At 44.2% G+C, this 19562-nt stretch overlaps 1 protein-coding gene across 1 annotated transcript in view; it reads right to left on the bottom strand.

Annotated features, from left to right (window-relative positions):
- Window positions 1-19562, bottom strand: part of ATXN1 (ataxin 1) — a 379215-nt gene that overhangs the window by 347846 nt on the left and 11807 nt on the right. The window contains exon 3 of the mRNA XM_075142740.1: window positions 114-212. The gene's annotated coding sequence lies outside the window, so the exon portion shown is untranslated. The remainder of the gene's footprint in view (window positions 1-113; window positions 213-19562) is intronic.

Genomic DNA, 19562 nt, shown 5'->3' with positions numbered 1-19562 from the left:
TAAACATGTCTATCCCCACTTCCATTTGGACCACAGGATCTACCCACCTCCCTCCCCCATCAATCCCACACCATACTCACCTCTGCTCCTACCCTGGCTTTTTACTTTCTTACCTCCAGCTACAGGTGACACATTCTTCCTTTCCACCTTCTGAGCCAAGGAAATTCAGCTGTAGCACAGAGCCACTCTTCTCTTAAATCACAGGCCAGGCACTGCAGAACAGACAAAAAGGTAGTCCCTATTTTTACAGTCTCATGGTAGCTCTCCCTATCAGTCTCAGGAAGAAAAAAGCTTTCCTGCTTCCTCTCCTCTTGGCAGACTTGTGCTAAATCACTAAGGGGAGGAGCAAGAGCTCATCTCGCTTCCTGAGCAGCTGGGATCCCACCTGAGGAGCTGAGTAAGGCAGCCCACCAGAAAGAGCCTCTTCTTTCAGCCCAGCTCCAGGCCCGGCCAAATTGGCAGGTTTTGTCAAAAAATTCTATTAGTAATAGAGAAGAAAACCTGAAAATCACCCTGTATTACCTGGAAAGAACAGTAGAAAAACAGGAAAAAGAGAAAAAAAAACTTGGGAAATAGAGAAACTTTACTCAGCTGGTTCAAAATTAAGCAACAACCTGACAAATAGGAGAAATAAGAGATCTGAGGGTACACTCTCACCACACAGTTAATCCAGGCTGTTCACTGAATTTTGTCTCTTAGGTACTTTAAGCTAAGGCTACCTGGCCAGGCTTGGAATAAAAACTGGTGTGTGTATGCATATATATATCCATACAGACTGTTCCACCAAGTTAGAGTAATTTGCCTCCCCTTGCAGTGAAGTTACTCAAGTGCTAATAGTCTCCCAGTGCCTTCCCATAGTTTCAGAAGGACAAACAATGGTCTGTCCACAGCCAATGCCATTTCTTCCACTATTTCCTGGGTGAGGGTCTTAGCTCCCTGCAGCACAAAGCTCCATAAGCCCTTGTGATAGAGAGAGAAGCACAGCATCAGGAAAGGTGCCCTTTTGTAACAGGACCACTCATGTGCTTCTGCCTGGCTCATCTGTGTGTCAGACGTGATTGCTTGTCTCTCAAATCAACTATGCAGCAAAGATACCCTGAAAAAAGCAACAAGAATCAAGAGGGCCTTTGCAAGTGTCATTACTAATAGCAGTCTACTTAGAAAAACTTCCTAGAATCCAAGATTCGAGATGAAGCTGTGGCACCGTGTAGTTCAACTGGTGGGCTGAGAAGTGATGCTGTCTAGCTTGCCAGCTTTACTTGGGGAGGGCACAGACCTGTTTCAGAAGTGAAACACTCAAATGCTTCCTGCTGAGCACATCCAAGAGTTTAAGCCCAGAGCAGGTAACTTTTCCACATCCACCTCATGGGGCAGGGTGGGTATGAAAGGCAGGTAGCCTGGTATATATTTTGTCAAGGGGTTGTTGTGTTGCCTGGCTGACCCCGTTAGACCAGTGGGAGTAACGTTCTGAGTCTTTCTAGGACACGTGTCGGAAGAGGCTGAAGACTGTGTACAAGCAGTGGAAGGCAATCTCAGAAAAAATGCATGGATTTCTCCTCATACAATGTTCACAACAACTTTAATTGTTGCCTCTGTTAGGAGGATCTGCTGAAACCCACAATGTCATACTTTTTGGCACAGTAAGTTTCTGAGCCTTTTCCTGCAATAGAAGATGCAAACTCTTAGTTTGGCACACAGTTTAAATCTTTCCTGAACTTGGAAATCATTTGAAAATAAAGATCAAATCTCTCTGTTGAGTAACTAATGTCTGTATTACTAATAAGAGAAGCAGTTAAAGCCTGCCTTTCTGAATTGTGTATTTATCTGAACACTGATCTAACTCCCATTGAAAACCATGTCTTTCCATTACCTTCAGTGGATGTTGGACTTGTCTTGATGCGTAAGAGAAGAGCTAAGCAGGGAGAACAAAGCTATGTTTCTGAGCAAAGGAACAGCCTGCTGTTTCGACTGAGTTCAAAGGAACAGGATGTTGTGAATATTCCTGTGTATAAAATTACACTGAGATATAACTGACAACTGCAGGGCTTCTAGCCATGGCTAACTGCTTGCACAAAAAAAGCAGGGCAGCAAGTAGGTGCCAGGTGTCTGCTTTTAAAATGCCTTCAAGTATTTAATGTTCTCCTGTTTGACTGGTAGGTCTCTTACCAAAGACCTCGGTGCACAGTTCAGCAGTGCCCATGACCAAGAACCACTGACTTGTGTCACAGCCACATGTGCACTAATCCCTGTCCCTTGACAGATCTGGAGAAGGCAACAGGTAGGCAGTAGGAGCCTGCAGCACCATAGCAACTGTGCAAGAGAGCACTAGTCTCCCTGTCAGCACTGATCTCTCTCTCCTAGCCATGAACGAAAACAGAGAGACACACACGCCTAAGCAAGGGTGACTTGAGCAAAGACACCTTTTCTCCCATGCTAGGGCAGAGATAGGAGAGGAGGCAGAAGCATCTCAGTAGGCCGGACCATCCAGGGCTCCCTCTCCTCAGACACTTACAACCATCATGGACTTAATTCCCTAGAAGTGGTTTGCCTGAATTTGCTGCCTTGAGCTTCGCCGGAGGGCACCCTCTTTCTGAAACGGAACTCGAACTGGAGGAGCAACTGGGTGAACAGAGCCAGAGCTACAGACATTTGAGCGTGGCAAGCATCAGGATCACCGATGCTCAGGTTTATGTGCAGGCTAGAGGATTCCTACTCTTGCCATTCGGGGACGACTTCTCAGTCTCTGCTCTAAACGCCACAGATGGCTTTGTGAGAGGCTATGAGCCCTTGCCTCGGGTAATATGTGGGGGGAGGCATTTTGGAGTCTCTGGCTCACATGATGAAGAAATGGTCAGCAAACAATGCTATAACACCTAGTCAAACTCCTCTGAGCACAGGGCTTTGTGCAACTTGCCTGCTGCTCCTGCCTCTCCCCATTACAGGGATTTTCTCACATTTTACTGGAGTTCCAGCACAAAATGTGCCAGGCCTGTGTGCTGCCTGACGGAGGAAGCACAAGGGTAGCTCACCAGTGGTAAGCAGGGAGAACAAAGCTACATTTCTGAGCAAAGGCTGCTCAGAAAGCCTGCCGTGCAGGCTCGTGGCCTCACCAGGGCCCTTGGTATCTACCCATCCCTCTCGAGCGTAATTCATCCAGCTGTTCCCAGGGTCAGCTTCTGCATCTTCAGTCCCAGCCAGCCTCACGCTCCTCCCGGTCCTGCGGGACACCTCGTCTCTCGCGAGCCGGTGTACCTCCGGGCAGACGCCCATCCCCGCCAGACACCCCCCGACCCGGCGCGCAGGAGCCGAGGGCAGAGCCCGGCGGCGCGGCTGGCCGCTGGGGAGGAGCAGCGAGCTCCGCGCTGGGCTCTCCTCTGGGAGGCGAGGGGCTCGCCCCTTCCCCCTCCGCCCCCAGCAGGTGTCACCCTGCCCCGCCAAACTCCCCCCGAAACTCCCGGCGCCGGCACCGCTTCCCTCCTCCGGCCTTCTCCTCCTTCCCTCCCTTCCTCCCCGCCTCTTCTGGGCGGCAGTTCAGCCGCAGCACAGGGCGGAGGGAAGAGCCGCTTCGCCCGGCGGGAAAGGAGAGCCCGGGGAGCCGGTGGCCAGCGCGGCTGGTCCGGCTGCGGGGGGGCGGACCAGCCGCTCCAGGCTCCCGGGGTCCGCCCGCGGGCTCCTGACCGCCTGCTCTGACACTGCCGGTGGAGAGGTTAGGTATTTATTGCTGCTCATTTTTTTCCACGAGTTTTTGAACAGGAAGGGAGAATATACCGTGTACACAGTATTTATGCTACCGTCCCTTTCAGTCACAGTTTCCTAAGATACTTAGCTAAAAGAAAAACGTGAATAACTATTCGTTCATGCTGTCACTAGGAAGAAAAAGGGAAAAAATAGGGTTCCAAGAATACAAAAAGACAAGTTAAAGGGAAGTAAAATTATGCGTGGACTATCAGTTTGCTGCTTCTCTTACTACAGAGACAAGTCTACCATGTGAAGCAATACCAGCCATCTCCCCACCAGCTTTTTCCTATACAAAACACTTCTGTTAAAGGACAGTGCTCCATGTGATGGTGAGGTGAAGAGTTCAAAGGAAGGGAAAGAAATATTCAAAATAATCAACGGATCAGGGCCAGGTTTTGCTCTGATGGGGGTCTGCATCTGAAGGAAAAGCAGGAGCACGGATCTTGTGCTGGCGCGAGTGCGCAGGGTCAGGTCCCTTTGCCTGAGGCTGACACCCGTGTTTGTCTGTTGAGCTCGTTCTTGGGCAGGTAAGAGTGCTGCTGGAGCTCCCTGTGTGACATGGTCAGAGTTGCTCCCATCGTAAGTGTGTGATTCTTCTCCCCTCACATCTGATTTTGTATCTTTCTCTTGCCTTCCTCATTTTGTTCATCTGTTCCTCTGACGTTGTTCTTCTTTCTGACCCAGTTCGCCTTCTCTCCAGCAGGCAGGGGAGTCACTAGTCTGTATCCTGTCCTTGCTGCACTGCAGTTCTCTATACTCCAAAGAAGAATGTTCCATTTAAAATATCGGTCCTTTCTGCTGGACCACCAAAATTCTCCCATTTCAAGGCGATGTGTGAACATCTGGGACAAACAGCTTTCTCAAAAAAAGCAAGACGCAGTTGACCACTATGCCCTACATCTCCAGGGAGAAACGAAATACACACCTAAACCAAGAGGAGCATTCTCAAATAAGCCCCTAACAGTCAATAGACAGGAGCAGCTGGCAGGAACTGAGATCTCTCCAGTTTTGAGGTGTTTGAACTCGACATCCAAATGGTTATATCTTGCGTAAGTCTCTATTTTATAAACAGCCTGTAGCGCTGAGCCAGTGTGCTGCAGCAGCTCTCGGGAGCTCTCTCTTTTGAAGCTGCATTGTTTCCTAACTTGCTCTCTGCACAGTTTTAGTATTATCTGGAATGATGAAACTAAATTCAGTCCTTGGAGCTTTATTTAAGCTTTGCTTTAGCTGCCTGCCTCTGTCAATGTACCTCAGACCAAGTCAAATTACTAAATGGTGGGGGTACAATTGTGCTACACGTGATGCTTTGGCATGAGTTCAGGAAGCTTAATGCCAGGAAGGGCCAGTAAATAATGTCATCTGACCTCCTATATATACAGAACATTACATTTAATTACTGAGTGTAGTACTAAGGGTACAGAGGGATCTTAGATCAAAAAACTGAATGAGGGTCCTTCCACCTCCCTTTGTTTTTCTACATTAATTTTACATTTACATAAAACAACTCGGCTGCTTTTCAATTGCTGTCAGAAGTGCTGATTTCCTTTGAGGAGCCAGTAAGTTCTTATTTCAGGCAGCACATCAAGAGAAACCATCATTTCTCTTCCCAGCACAGGATCAGCAAGTACTGCAAAGAGACTTCAGTGATTATATAAGCAACTACTGAAGAAATCCCAATTGGCAGAAGACTCCCAGATCTTAATGCACAAGGGAAAGTTTGGGGGCAGAGGGCATAAGGAGAGGGCAGGACTAATGAGGAGGAAGGGCTGGATACGGGGATGCTTTAGGATAGAAAAGTCTCTGCTGTGCAACCCTTCCCAGAATGGGAATAACAAAAATGTTTCCCTCCTCTTTTTGAAAAAAAACACCAAACAAACCACGAAGCATTTGATAAAAACAAAGAGGCAACTTTTACAAAGTAAACCAGTACCAATCACACACAGCAGGGACTCAATTTAGCACAGTGAATTCCCTCTCTTTTCCTGTCGTCTTGCAGATTAGGAAGGTACAGGATAAAGAGATCTTGCCAGGGATATTAACAGGGCTCTCCTGCCAAGATACCAAGATATCATACATAAGCTCTGGTCACAGCCTCTCCTTACCATGAAGCAGCCAGCTCTGGAGATGTGTTTCCAGCTGATAGATGCTATCTCGGGGAGAGTGAGGACAGAGCAGAGTTAGAATATGCTACCCATGGTGTTTGACCCCTGCGTGCCTTCGCTCACAGCTACTCCATTAACCCTTCTGCCTGGGATTTTATTCTGTGGAGTGATTTGTTCTGAAATAAAGACCTGACTGATATATAAATAGCAGAATGAACTTGCCCTCTACCAGCACTTTCCCACTCCACTGATGCTCTGTTTTCTCTTGTTCCTTCTGGGTTTTGTGTTTAACAGGCCATCTCTTATTTTTAATATTTGAACATCTCTGGCAGATGCTAGATCCATTCTTCCTCTCTGGCAGTTTTAGCATAAGAATTGTTTTGTCTTGGAGGAGAGGAAAGTGGGAGAAAGACAATGAGTAAGGTAAACATAAACAAATTCAGAAAAAGATGTACAAAGACAGCATAGGGAAAATTTTCTTTCCTCCACATGAGAGTATTTAGTGTGCCATGGCAATATGTAGTGCCTGGCTACTAGAGTATGCTGATATGACTGCTTCCATTATTTTGAGCCTATTTATATTCTGCAAGATACTAAAGCCAGCTAGTGATATGGAAGTTGATGATTATTGGCAATGGCATCTCTGAGAGCTGCTTAGACTAGAGGTATACTTAAAAATTAAATGAGTAAGATCCAGCTGCAGAAAGCTGCCAACTGTAGAAAGTCCTGCTAGACACTAAAAACCTCCTTCTGAAGCTGTACTCTCCCCTAGCTGTGAGAGCCATTACCTTTCCTGTTATCCCTAGATGCCTAGAGCTAGAAATGTGAGCTATTACAGTTGTAATAGCTATTACAGTTGCAGAGCCAAAGCTCTCAGGCTAGGACTACAAGGGATCAAAATTCTCAGTGACACACTGCGTTACACTGTGACTTCCTCTACACTGGGAAATTAAACATGCCTGGGGTCAAGTGGTATGGAACACCAACATCCATGCTATTAAATGCTCTTTGATCCAGAGTATCTTCTGAATTGTGCCTGGGAGCTGCCTGGGAAAGTGCTAGCTGGCCAATGTAACAACTGCCAGAGACTGTTCTGACAATTGAACTTATGAAAATTTAGTTTATATTCAGAAACCTTCCTTGACACTGTTTAAATGACTAGAGTGGACACAGTCTGTCTGAAACAATGTTTTCCTCACCTTTCTGACCAGTGTAATAGTCCATCTTCCTCTATATTATGTGCCTTTGAGTACACTGCCAAAATACTTAATTATCCCATGATTTGGTACTTACCTGGTGGAAATGAGCTATTTTAGTTAATAAACAGTCATATTAAATACAAAATCCATTAAACTGAACCCAGTCTGCTTGACATAAATACTGTATTTTTATCACAACAGTAATATCTAGCGATCGATAAGTCTCATGCTTTACCTATTCCTTTTCCCGTAAGAGCTCCTGGAAGATAACCCCTTTGCAAAGGCAGTTCAGCTATTATTTGGGAACACTTGCTCACTACAGCAGGTTGACAGGCAAAAAACGAGAGGCCAGTAAAAGAAAAGACTTCCTAGTGGATAGCCCTCATGAGCTAGGACTACAAGTGCTCTCCAGCAGTTAAGCTGCTCCTTGGCATATCCATGTCTCTCCTAGGATATCAGCGTTCAGAAGAAAAAGATACTTCATGATCCTACAGGATACTGAACACAAGCACTAGATGGAGCAGCGGGCAAACTTCTGGGCTCTTTCCCTGCTTATATTCAATCCACAAAGTTACCAGATAGCCCACTTGGAATCTGAGCTGTCAGCTCAGTACTTTGTAAAGATGCAGGTGTGCCTTGTGTAGGACTGAAACATTAGGCTATATTACGTGACATTTTGGATTCAGTACAATTAATGCTGATTAACTGGTGGCCACATTCTTATATATATTCTTAGCTGTTTGTACATACTTCTTGGTCTAACAGTTTTAACCAATATATACTCTCTTTGAAGATTTTCACTAATGATTTGTAATTCCACAGTATCCCACTAGTCATTAGACCGCTGAGGGCTTCAGTCAACATAAACCAAAAGAAGACCTTTTTATTTAACTATGGATAGTGCATTGCACCTTGTCTGCCTTACACAAATATCACAGCTTTGTCATACCTGGCAGTCCACAAAGACTCTGGGCTTCCTTGGTGTTTGAAGATTTTCAATGTAAAGCATTCCTGACTGTAGAAAACTCAAAATGTATACGGAGGGGGAGAAGTTTTCTTAAGGGATCTGTTTTGGGTTCCAGACATTTTCCCCAGTTGGAGAAAAAGTTATCTTGTTGGAGAGGAAAAAGCATATTGTTAGAAAACAGCCTCATGATTCTTAAGGTAACTTGGAGGGAGAGGGGGGCGCTGACATATATAGCTTTTAAGCATTTGGGAATGCCATTGTGAACTTCAGCTTTCTTTAAAGAACAAAAAATAGAAAAGGAGAGAGGATATTTCCACCTCTTCCCTTGACAAAAACAAGCTTTGTAATGTCAACCGACAGCTAATGCTGAGCTTATCACTCCCTCCACTCTGCCCTGCTCTCCCGTCTCAGTTCCCTGTTCTGGCTTCTGAAACTCACACCCTTTGGAGCTGATTGAATAATGGACTTTTCACTTCAGGCACTGCATCGAATAAATGAAAAAAAATCCTGTGGGTTGGATATGGAGTTATTCAATCTAGCTTCAAGACCCTACATTTTAAACCTCATCGTAAAAATGAAAGAGGGTCACTTTTAAAATGAAAAGTTAAACTGGATTGCTTCAAAAATGACACTTGGTCTAAGGCCTCTGGACTATTTATCAAAATCTACCCCAGTTTGCCAATTTCATGGCAAATGGCTGCAGTTTTCCAGAAACTGCAGATGTCCCTCACCAAATTACTAAGAAAACAACACTAGAGTATAAAACAATTACCTGAGAACTATTTGAAGAATTATTCGTGTCAGCCGGTAAGCATAAACATCTTATACAAACATACATATTATCAGAAAGTTGATGGTGCCCCCAAATACTTCTCTTAATTTTTTTCCCCACTCTCCCCTTTTCTAACGTGCTTCCTAAATTTGTCCAATGATTTGCGCAGAATTCATCAGTCTGACTTTACGCCTACCAGATGCTCCAAAGACGCAGGAACAGCTTACAGCTTGGTTAGAAGGACTCAAAAAAAGTTTCATTTACTCATGTAAAACTGTTAGTTAGCTAAATTCAAGCACCAGCAGGCTAATGGTTGTTGTCTAGCTGCAAAAACAATTTATTTTACATTTTAAGACCCAATGTAGCATCATGCTACATCTCTCAATAGCCCCATTAGCATCTCTCGAGAGACGGATCAGTGACTTTGGCTGCAAGGAAGAACCATTCCCAGCCCTCACAACAGTAATTACTGCTTCGTTCACCTTGTTCCCCTTCTTGCTCTGACCCTTTCAGTCACCGGTAACAAGAATTGATGCTCAGGCAGCATATAGTGGTCAAATAGCTCATTCTCACCTCCTCCAGCACCGGTACCATAGGCAGTCCCTGAGGAGGACAGACTACTGGACACAGGAGATTGCCTTCTTTATCTGTGCCTGAAGCTGGCCCTGATTCAAGGTGTGATGGCAGTACATGTTAACATGTGACAGCAGACATATTTTCAAAGTGTATGCAAGATGTCTGTGTTAAAACCTGGGCCAGGGAAAGTTGAAAATAAGCAAAGGAATGCTAACATCGCACCTTAAATCCTACTCCAGAGAAATGCAAAAAGCACTACAAACCTGAGCCAAAAGCACTTGGTGTTGGAAGAAAATCCTATGCAAGAATGGCTAAATTCACAGAAAAAGACCTCAAGTTATGCAAATCTGAATGACAATGTTGATCAAGAACAAGAACATCACTGTCACATAATGGGGAAAAGTAATTTGCAGATGGCAATATCCGCTGGCAGTATTGTTAAGAATAATTACTCTGAGGTTCAATTTAGTAATGATTATCACTGAGACCATTCTAAAGAAGAGAGGAGTATAGGATGTTAGCAGAGAAAAGTTTTAAGCTTGTTACTTTATTAATAATGATTTGTATAATACCTTACTAATAATAATTTGTACTTGTGTAGAGGCTTTCATTAAAAAGTCACTCTACAGAGAGACCTAATTGATTCCATGGAGAGAACTACACTCATTTTGAGGACATGCACAACAAATATTACACCACTTTCACATGCTTTTCCATTGGCTATACAGGAGACAAATCCTATTTCCATGATACACTCTCTGCAAAATTGCAGACCCACATGTAAACAGGACTATGCTAAAACAGTGACTACACACACCATAGTATGCATTTGCTTAACATACACATATCATTGTTGTGTGCTCCTATTTCAAATGTCAATTGCTCTGAATTATGATAAGGTACTTTAACTAAAGATTTTATATATGGAGAACAAGGTTAACATTTCTTGAACTTGAAAGCCATGCACTTATTTAGCAGTGTGTTATTTCACTTAATGGAATACTGAAGAGTAGAAGCAAAACCAGACTACCTGCACTTCTTGGCATCCTATGTAGCATTGTCATCAAAGTGATGCTGTGGCAAGGAGAATAGCTCAAGCGCATCACCAAGCTCTGAAACAATCTATGCCATTATGTGAAAGTTCCCATGAAGCCCCAGTGACTGTTAAATGATTGAATGTGAATTGCTTGAAAATGCAGTATTTCCAATAATGCCTTTGCAAAAGACTGAAATTTTGTTCACTACTAGATGTCTCAAGCAATAATAAAACCAAAGACGAAATCCCCGTGCAACAGCAGATTAAAGAGAGCCATGATAGTATAAAGTATTACTGAAAAATAAAATTAAGGATAATCTTGTATTAAAAGTTTGGATTTAGTGCATCCAGAAAGAAGAAGAAAATCCTAAAATAAGAACCTATGGATTCATTTTCTGGTAGCATGAAATGTAACTCATTTCCCCATGTTTTCACTATGGCCCTCTACTCAGTGGAGTCAAAATGATTTGGCTCATTGCTATGAGCTCTGCTCTGTTATTGTCAGGAGACAATGCTCTTTTTCTGCCAAAGGTCTGGAATGTGTGCAAAGCAGGAGGATTTGAGCTTTGCCCCTTCCCTTCCCTTCCCTTCCCTTCCCTTCCCTTCCCTTCCCTTCCCTTCCCTTCCCTTCCCTTCCCTTCCCTTCCCTTCCCTTCCCTTCCCTTCCCTTCCCCTTCCCTTCCCCTTCCCCTTCCCTTCCCCTTCCCTTCCCCTCTCCTTCCCTTCCCTTCCCCTCTCCTTCCCTCCCCTTCCCTTCCCTTCCCCCTTCCCTTCCCTTCCCTTCCCTCTCCCTTCCCTTCCCTTCCCTTCCCTTCCCTTCCCTTCCCTTCCCTTCCCTTTCCCTCTCCTTCCCTTCCCTTTCCCTCTCCTTCCCTTCCCTTCCCTTTCCCTCTCCCTTCCCTTCCCTTTCCCTCTCCTTCCCTCCCCTTCCCTTCCCTTCCCCCTTTCCTTCCCTTCCCTCTCCTTCCCTCTCCTTCCCTTCCCTTCCCTTCCCTTCCCTTCCCTTCCCTTCCCTTCCCTTCCCTTCCCTTCCCTTCCCTTCCCTTCCCTTCCCTTCCCTTCCCCTTCCCTTCCCTTCCCTTCCCCTCCCCTCCCTTCCCTTCCCTCTCCTTCCCTTCCCTTCCCTTTCCCTCTCCTTCCCTTCCCTTCCCTTCCCTTCCCTTCCCTTCCCTTCCCTTCCCTTCCCTTCCCCCTTCCCTTCCCTTCCCTTTCCCTCTCCTTCCCTTCCCTTCCCTTTCCCTCTCCTTCCTTTCCCTTCCCTTCCCTTTCCCTCTCCTTCCCTCTCCTTCCCTTTCCTTCCCTTTCCCTCTCCTTCCCTTCCCTCTTCTTTCCTTTTATTAACTGTGCTTTGCTTTGGGACAGCAAAACAGCTGTTTTATTACTGTGATTCTGCCAGAAGGCTGTGATGCTGGAGAACTCAAACTGAAGGTCTGTCAATTTATACCTAGCAATTTGTATACTCTGCATTTCATATTAGCCAGTTTAATATGATTATGGGACTTTGTTTTCTCGCTGGTGGAGTCTATCTTTTATTTAAGAGGAGCATAGGTATTGCTGTTCTCCCTAGATTCCTCTTGGGAACTTTCTTTAACATCTAAAGCCTTTTTCTGGCAACCAATTTGTTCTCTAACAACAACAGGCTGTCCCATTTAGTCTTTTGAGAAACAACTAAATTCTGTGAGTTCACTTGTCTTCTTTTACCATCTAAGGAATATTGGCAGGCTGCAACCATTTTCCTCTGTTAGCCCTTGAAATGATTCTTCATGCTTTTGTCACATAATTAAAATTAGATTATTGCAACTCCCTGCTGGCTGGCCTTAGAGCTTTGTAAACACTCCAGCTGGCCCATAGGTTCATAGTGAAAGGGATGCTCTAAGCATATTCTTTCTTTGTCCTCTCTTCTCTCATCTGTGTTGAAATCACTGCACTTGCTAACTGCCAGCAGAATGTATTTGGTTATTGCTTTCTAAGGGCAGTGAACATAATGTTAGAGACATGATGTGCCAAAGTCTCTCTCAAGCTTTGCTTGAAAGAGTCTGGATGCAAGAGCTTTCAATCTATTTTCTCTTTGTTGGTGAAAAGGTTGGTCTCTTTTTGCTGAAAAGGAGAAGGGAAAGAAGGGGGAGGAAATGGTGGAGCACAGGCTCTCCTAATATAGCATTCAAATGGAAAATGCATACAGCTACCTGATTTCAAAACCAGGGACTGATTTTCATTGACCAGTATGTAAATGCCATGGACATTATGCAGTTGCTTCTTCTCCCTATGACAAAATGACTCCCTTCCACCCCAAAAGATGAAAGCCGTTTTGAAATAATATCATCTCCCACTACAGCTAGGCTTTCTGAGTTCAGTAGGCTGCTTTCCCAGCTGACTTCTTTTTATGTCACATTTGCTTATGGACCATTACTCCCACATTCACATCCAGCCAGTTCCGTCTTATAAATCTTGTATGCAACATTGCAACTATGTGAGATTTGCTTGATGAGCTTGTAGGGATTATTGTATTAAAGTTCTCAAGGGCCTGAATGACTAATTGTTAATGAGAGAGAACAATGCAGGGATAATGGCGCTTTAAAAGTAAGTAATACTAATGGCATAGTTTGTGTTTGGATGTGATTGCTCATCTTACTGTCACATGTACAGATCAGCTCTTAGTGTCCTCTGGTTTTATGGGCCTATAACCTCTCAGCTAGTCAGTAAGCACTTATTTTGCTGAAGGAGAATTATAATGGTGAAGAAGCACAAACAGGCAGTAAAGCTGGTTGTATTGAATTCTCCGTAACTATCAGAGCCTCATCACCTTCACTGAGCCAAGAGTACATTTATTAAGGTTGAGTTTCGACATGGTCTTGGCCAGCCAGTGTTATGAAACGGTGACTATGGATGCAGAACCACAGTAGTAATACTGTAGAATAGGAATGTTCCCTTATTTGTGCTTCACCTTATCACTCGTATTAATGATTCATGTTCCAGTACATGACTCTGCCCAGTCACTTTTTCTGTGCTTTTTGCTATCTAGTCCTTTGGGCACCAATATTTAGTCGTACAGTACTGTTACTAACCAGGGGCTTGATTTTAAATCCCTTGGACAGATTTCCAGAATGGCAACTCCCCCATCCAGCTGAAAGTAGGAGCACTGCAGGTCTTTGGCAGCTCTGCAAATCAAGACTGCAGCTCCTAGAAGAAGTCTGAAAACACAGTTGATTCTTACACTCAGCTTCCTGCCACGATGCAGTTTGCAACTGCTGGCAGCCACAACATAACATAAGCTCTGTTTCTTTTTCTCCCTGTCCCATCGGGGTTTTTGCTAACATAAATACCACGTGTGAGTGAGTGCACAACGCCATGGCTAATGCAGAGAACATCATCTCCTATGACAGAGATGGTATTTGCCGTGCTCTGCTGCCTTCCCACTGCAAATATCTCCGCTGGGGACCTCACTACTGTGGTGCTGGCATGCCACTGCCTTTGAACAGGGATGGTGCCAGCCTCCCAGACAGCCGTAACTATGCAAAGCCAAGACACCATGTATCAGGGCCTGTGCATGTGTCAAGGACAGGTTTCCCAGCCTGAAATGTCAAAGCAACTGTTTTTCCCTCAGGAGGTGCATTTGTCTCTATGGTGAAGAAAATGTATTATCGCAAGTGTTGCCTTTGAGCTCGGAGCTGGATAAAGACCAAACAGACACTGAATCCAGCAAAATTTCAGCATCCCTCTCTTCAGAAACATTCACATCCTCTGACAATTTTTTTCTTCCAAGAACCAGTCTGCTTCCAAGAGGAGTGAGCTGAATACTGACCAACACAGTCCTTGCTTCCAGACTTCACATGAGAACTGCTTGGAAAGCAACACTTAAAGTTTGTTCTGCTGAGGACTACTCTCAAACCTAGTGCCCTTGTTAACCATCTTCAAACGTTTTCTGGTCATGACCCCATTGCAAACTGGGACTTCATTTCTGGTGAGCCCTTGACCCCAAATACTGGCACAGATATATGGCCTCTGACTGGGCTCTCTACTTTGCTCCTAACGTTACAGACCCCACACAGAGACACAACCCCTAGTTTCAGACCTACAGATGTAGAGTACTTCAGCTTGCTTCAGCCAGCTGCTGGGGGCTGCAGAGGGCTGTGCGGTGACGCTGCTGCTGCCAACTCCCGAAGGCATGAAGGGGGCCAAGTGATTTCAGCATGCTGGCAAGCCAGCTAGGAGCCCTGCTCCTGACCACACACCAGCTTTGTTCTGGGTCTCAGCTGTTGACTCTGATTGGGTTAGTTACTGCTGTGAGCCAAAGGAGCTAGGACCTGCAGGGTATTTAACACTTAAAACATCTTGCCATGCTGCAGAAATGCAGGCTTGTGGAATAAAACAGACGGTTAAGCAGAAGGAGACGGGTACTTTATCACTTGACTAAAATGGGCAAGAGGAAAATCTCCAGTTGTCTTTCGCAAGTAACTTCATGTTATTTTTCCTGTGTTGCTGTGATCGTGTTTTTCTCTTTCAAAGTAACAGGAGGGAGGGTGGTATGGGGGTTTTGTTTCCTTTTTTTTTTAAATTAGGACATCTGGGCAGTGACCCAATCAAAGCCTCATCTCCCTAACAGAAGTCTGTCTGACCGTAACTTGCATATTCCAATTTTCATTCACTGGCAAAGACTATCATCCAAGTATTTTTACTCTGTCACAATCAAAACACAAATTCTAGCTTAACTTAAAATAGACATGTCAGAAACACTTGACATGACCTGCATGCCTGTCAACAAGTGATAATCAAATTTCCTTGCCATACTAAAGTTGGGCAGGAGACATTTCTTTTTTAAAAAAAAACAAACAACCTATCTGGTTTCCATATCATATTGAATTTCTGAGACACAATGGGAGTTTTTCTTTTATGCAAAGGAGTTAAAAAGGAGTATGAGCAGTTAAAGGGATGTCTGCCGAAGCTGGGATGAGGGTAGGAGGCACACTTCTCTTTGAAACAGCCTACATGCAGTGTTACTGAAACTTAAAGAGCAGAAGGGGGGATTATTTCTCTCCTTTTTCTATTTATTTATTATGTAAATGCAGTTTCCCTTGTGTAAATATTTAGCTTCTCCCTTTCTCTCTGAAAATCAAACAGCAGCAGGGGTAGAAAAGCAGGGAATGCAATTGTAAAATTGCATTACAGTGGATTTGTGCAAGTTTAAGAGCAGAAAAAAATTATAGTGCACTTGTTATGAAGGTAAAACCCAAACCGACACTGTCCCTTACAAAATTACTGGAAAAGAAATAACACAGTGCCAAAAGGAAACTTCAGACAGAGAAGTTTCTTTTAAAGAATACAGTGATAACGTAGAAGAAGGAGAGAAGATAAAGGTGTAAGGAAAGTGAAGTTATTCCAGCCACTTTCTGCATTAGGCTTCCTCTGGAAGTGTTTGCCAGAAACAAAGAGCACATCCCAGCAATATAAACAAATAGGCCTGTGCCGTACACAGTTAAAATTATCAGTGTCTCACTAACTTGTGATGCAGACTAAGCAGGGCATTAAAAAATCCAAAAGAGCACAGCATCTTCTATTCCTGAAGAGACCGAAAGGGTACACTGACATAACAGTTTCCAACAGCTGTCATAACAGCCTGCACAGGGTCACGCTGGAGCTGATGGACAACAGCCTCTTGCACACAGAGCGCTGGTGGGGCTGCGTGTTGCCAGGTTCAGCTCTCGTTACCGTGTACAGTATATCACAGCTTAATCCTTCTGGGATTGTCTGGGTCCTCCTCTGAGGGGTTCTCCAGCATGTCCTTTTCTGGCTTTGCCAAGGCAGAGGAATGCCTGTCCCTGCCTCCTTCATTTGATTTTGCCTGTTTCAGCTTCAGGCCCTCCTCACCCAGAGTGTGATGAGGTGTGTAGAAGAGGACTTTTCCTTTCCCCACTAATGGCATTGTTTCGGGGTGTAAAAGTTCCAAATCTCTGATAAATACCGCACTGAGAACAAAAGCATCTGGTTGTCATGACATCACTGCTCTACGACATGAACTTACTGGGTTAAAAACTGAGACACGTCTTATTTATTTGAACACTCTCCCACTAAGTTCAATGCAACCGTACTGAAAGAAAACTAGTGAGGACTGCAGAACAGAAAAGTTCACAATTATCAAATAATTATCCCAGAAAGGCTCCTGCTGTGGGAGAGACTGTTGCCTCTATTCCTATGAGACAGGAGAGAGAACGGCACAGAGACAGCTTTGGCACCCCTCCTTGTCTAGCCTTCACCCCAGCTCTGGGCAGACTGCTGTTCCTCCCTGAAAAGCCCCTCCATGGAAGAGGACCATTGCAGCCTGCCCCAGAATACTTTAGCAGGGTAAAATGGAGGGCAAGCTGCCTACAAACACGAACGGTAAAGTAGACACCAGGCCTCCAGAGCTGATGGATACTCCAAACTAAATGTTGTAGGAAGAGACCTTGCTCCTGTCCAGGAGCACAGCTTCAGGAGGGATGTTCTGCACCACAAACTTCCCAGGTGTTGCCTTGGTGAAAAGAAATAAGGGGCCCCATGGCATAGATTTTGCCATGGGACATTTGCAGATACAATCTCAGGGTGTCTTGACTGTTTCCTGTGGATTCACAGTGCAGGTGAAAGAGTAAATTCTGAACTTCAGTTCACTCGTCCTTTCTCTTTGTATGTAGTCTGAGGGACCTGGAGTCTGGGTCTCCGTAAATCTAAGAAAACGGCAAAGACCATGTAATTTCTGGGTGGGGAAAGTGAGAACCACACCTCAGGGAAGCTGAAATGCATTAAAAAAAAAAAAAAAACTTTTTTAGTAGAGAAGCCACCTGGATTCTTAGACAAAAACAAATTTGCAATGAAAAAGCCAGATTTTAGAAAAGGCAGAAGGCTAGGAAAGGTGTCAAATGTCTGATACAAACTACAGTCTGAAAATATGTGAAAGGAGTATGGATAAAGATGATGCTAGAGGTGTTAACCAGTTTTCTAGTTATTTGTCTTTGCAGATGGCAATTTGTATCATTGTAATTTTTAAGTTGCTTCTGGACTTTTCCCTTTCTGTTCCTTCAGTTTCAGCTGTTCCTTGCTATCCTGATGCTGGATAACACGCTAATGCCCCCGATGTGCCAAATGTGGAGAGAATCATTTGCATATGCCATGTTTTACTGGAGGGGATAAAACCTCTGAAAAGCATCAGGAATGGTAAATCTTTTAACCTTTTCCTCTTGCCTCTCTCTCCCCCAAACTGTGTGATTGCATTTACAAGGCAGAATTAACACCTGGAACGGCACAGAGTCAATGGATGTGGAACTCGTATTCTAAGCAAATGATGCAGAGCTGCTGCAAGACTTTTGGCACCTGACTATGATGAAGCTTTCAAGAGAATTTCCTACTGAAGGGACCTGAACTACTGGAGATTACACATACTGCATGTTCAATTTGCACAGTTTCAGAAAAATTCCCTTTTAGGCAGTTGTAAAATGCATGTGTTTCAATCACTTCCCTAGCGCTTGTATAAACAAAAATAAGGAGAAAAGGGCTGTAGAGAACGACTCACAGGCTGGGGATTAGTGAGAGGAACATGAAACCATGAAAGGTGTATATGCCCATATTTTCTGTAATGCTCATAGCAAGCAACTGGCCACTCCTAGTATGACTAATGGTGTAACTGCTTAAGGACTTATTTCCACTGGAGTTTATGAAAGTTAGATCAAAACAAACCACACAGTTTAAAATAGAAATGCTCACTATCTGCTGTCAACTGCAGCAGACTATTTCAGCACATGTATGAGTTTAAGCACACACACAATTCTGTTGAATGAGATGTAATGCTCAAAACTGCGTGCTCACATTAACTGCTTCGCTGAAGTGGGGTCTCCATCTGTCCGTACAGAGCTGCACATCCAAAGTCTTTGCAAGTTTACTTTGCAGCCATTAGTTTTAGCCCCACAGGAAGCTATTTAAAAATATCTGAATTAATTAAATCAGATCTGTTCAGCAGAAAAAGGAATCAACTAAATATGGTCACTATGGCAACAAATATTTCCTGGATGTAGTTTTGCTTCTAATCAGCAATGGCCTCCCCATGTGCCTAACAATGGCAAAAGTTGTCGGGCTTTACTTGTTTGTTTGTTTGTATTGAACATGTTCCTAGGGAGTAAGATGATAAATGCAACGTCCAAGTATTTTAGACAAAGGTCCCTTTTCAGAAGTACTTTACACTAGTTTAAAAATTATTAAAAACTTGAAACGAGGATCCATTGTTTTCCCTTCTTCTTACCACCCTCCTGCCTCCCCAGTACAGTGAGAGCCTCTGCTACACTGAGAAATTCCATGGGCTCCGACTCTGAATTCAGATATTAAAGTGACCCCTTCACCACTAACATCAGCTGAAAGCAAGGCTAGAAAAATGATGGCACAAAACAACCTGTTGTTTTCAACAGACAGTCTTGGCTGACGCCTGTGTCCACACTAAGCAAAAATAGAAAATAAAAGGTGCTGACACTTTGCCAGACCCCATCTGCAAAATACGCTCCTGGCCATGTCAATCACAAAAATGAGGCCCTACGTGCAGTACATGGTGGAAATATCCAAGTCATGTCCATGCATAGTCTCTGAACTCGCCAAACGTGGCCACAACCTCCTTGGAGTTTTGCAAATGCCATGCTTTGTGGATTGAGTCTTTGGTGGGTTGTAGTTATCTCAGAGGGTTTTGTGAGCTTGTCTGCACTTTGGTGGAGCTCAAAGATACCAAGGAGTTGTCGGAGCTTTCTTTCTTTTTTCTTTTTCTTTTTTTTTCTTGAGTAGGTAAACCAACATTTTAAAAATGGTTTCAAACACCAATCTTGCCCGTTGCCAAATGAGAGGCCATTTTCAGGACAGGTCTATTTTTCCCCTCTGTTTTTACTTCCCTGGCTTTTTTAAACAGTGGCCTCAAAGGTATGTGGTCATAGTGTCTATCTGTCCAGGTATTTCTTTCCCTTCCCTTAATGACTAACAGAACCACTGGCAGTGTCAACCAAATGCAGCAAGGGAGGTCAGTTCTCAGAGACAGTTAAGTTTGCACAGGTTTCGTGAAAACAGTTCTCTGGCAAAGAAAAAATCCTGTCCATGCCCTGACCGGTAGAAAAGTTAGTTCACTGTCTTGTTAGCTGTGCAAGAATCCACGTTAGCGCTGGGGCAAGAGGTG

The sequence above is a fragment of the Calonectris borealis genome, chromosome 2, assembly GCF_964195595.1.
Source record: "Calonectris borealis chromosome 2, bCalBor7.hap1.2, whole genome shotgun sequence".
Lineage (NCBI taxonomy): Eukaryota > Metazoa > Chordata > Aves > Procellariiformes > Procellariidae > Calonectris > Calonectris borealis.
Note: the sequence above shows the minus strand (reverse complement) of the source record. Positions and strands in the feature narration are given on the sequence as shown.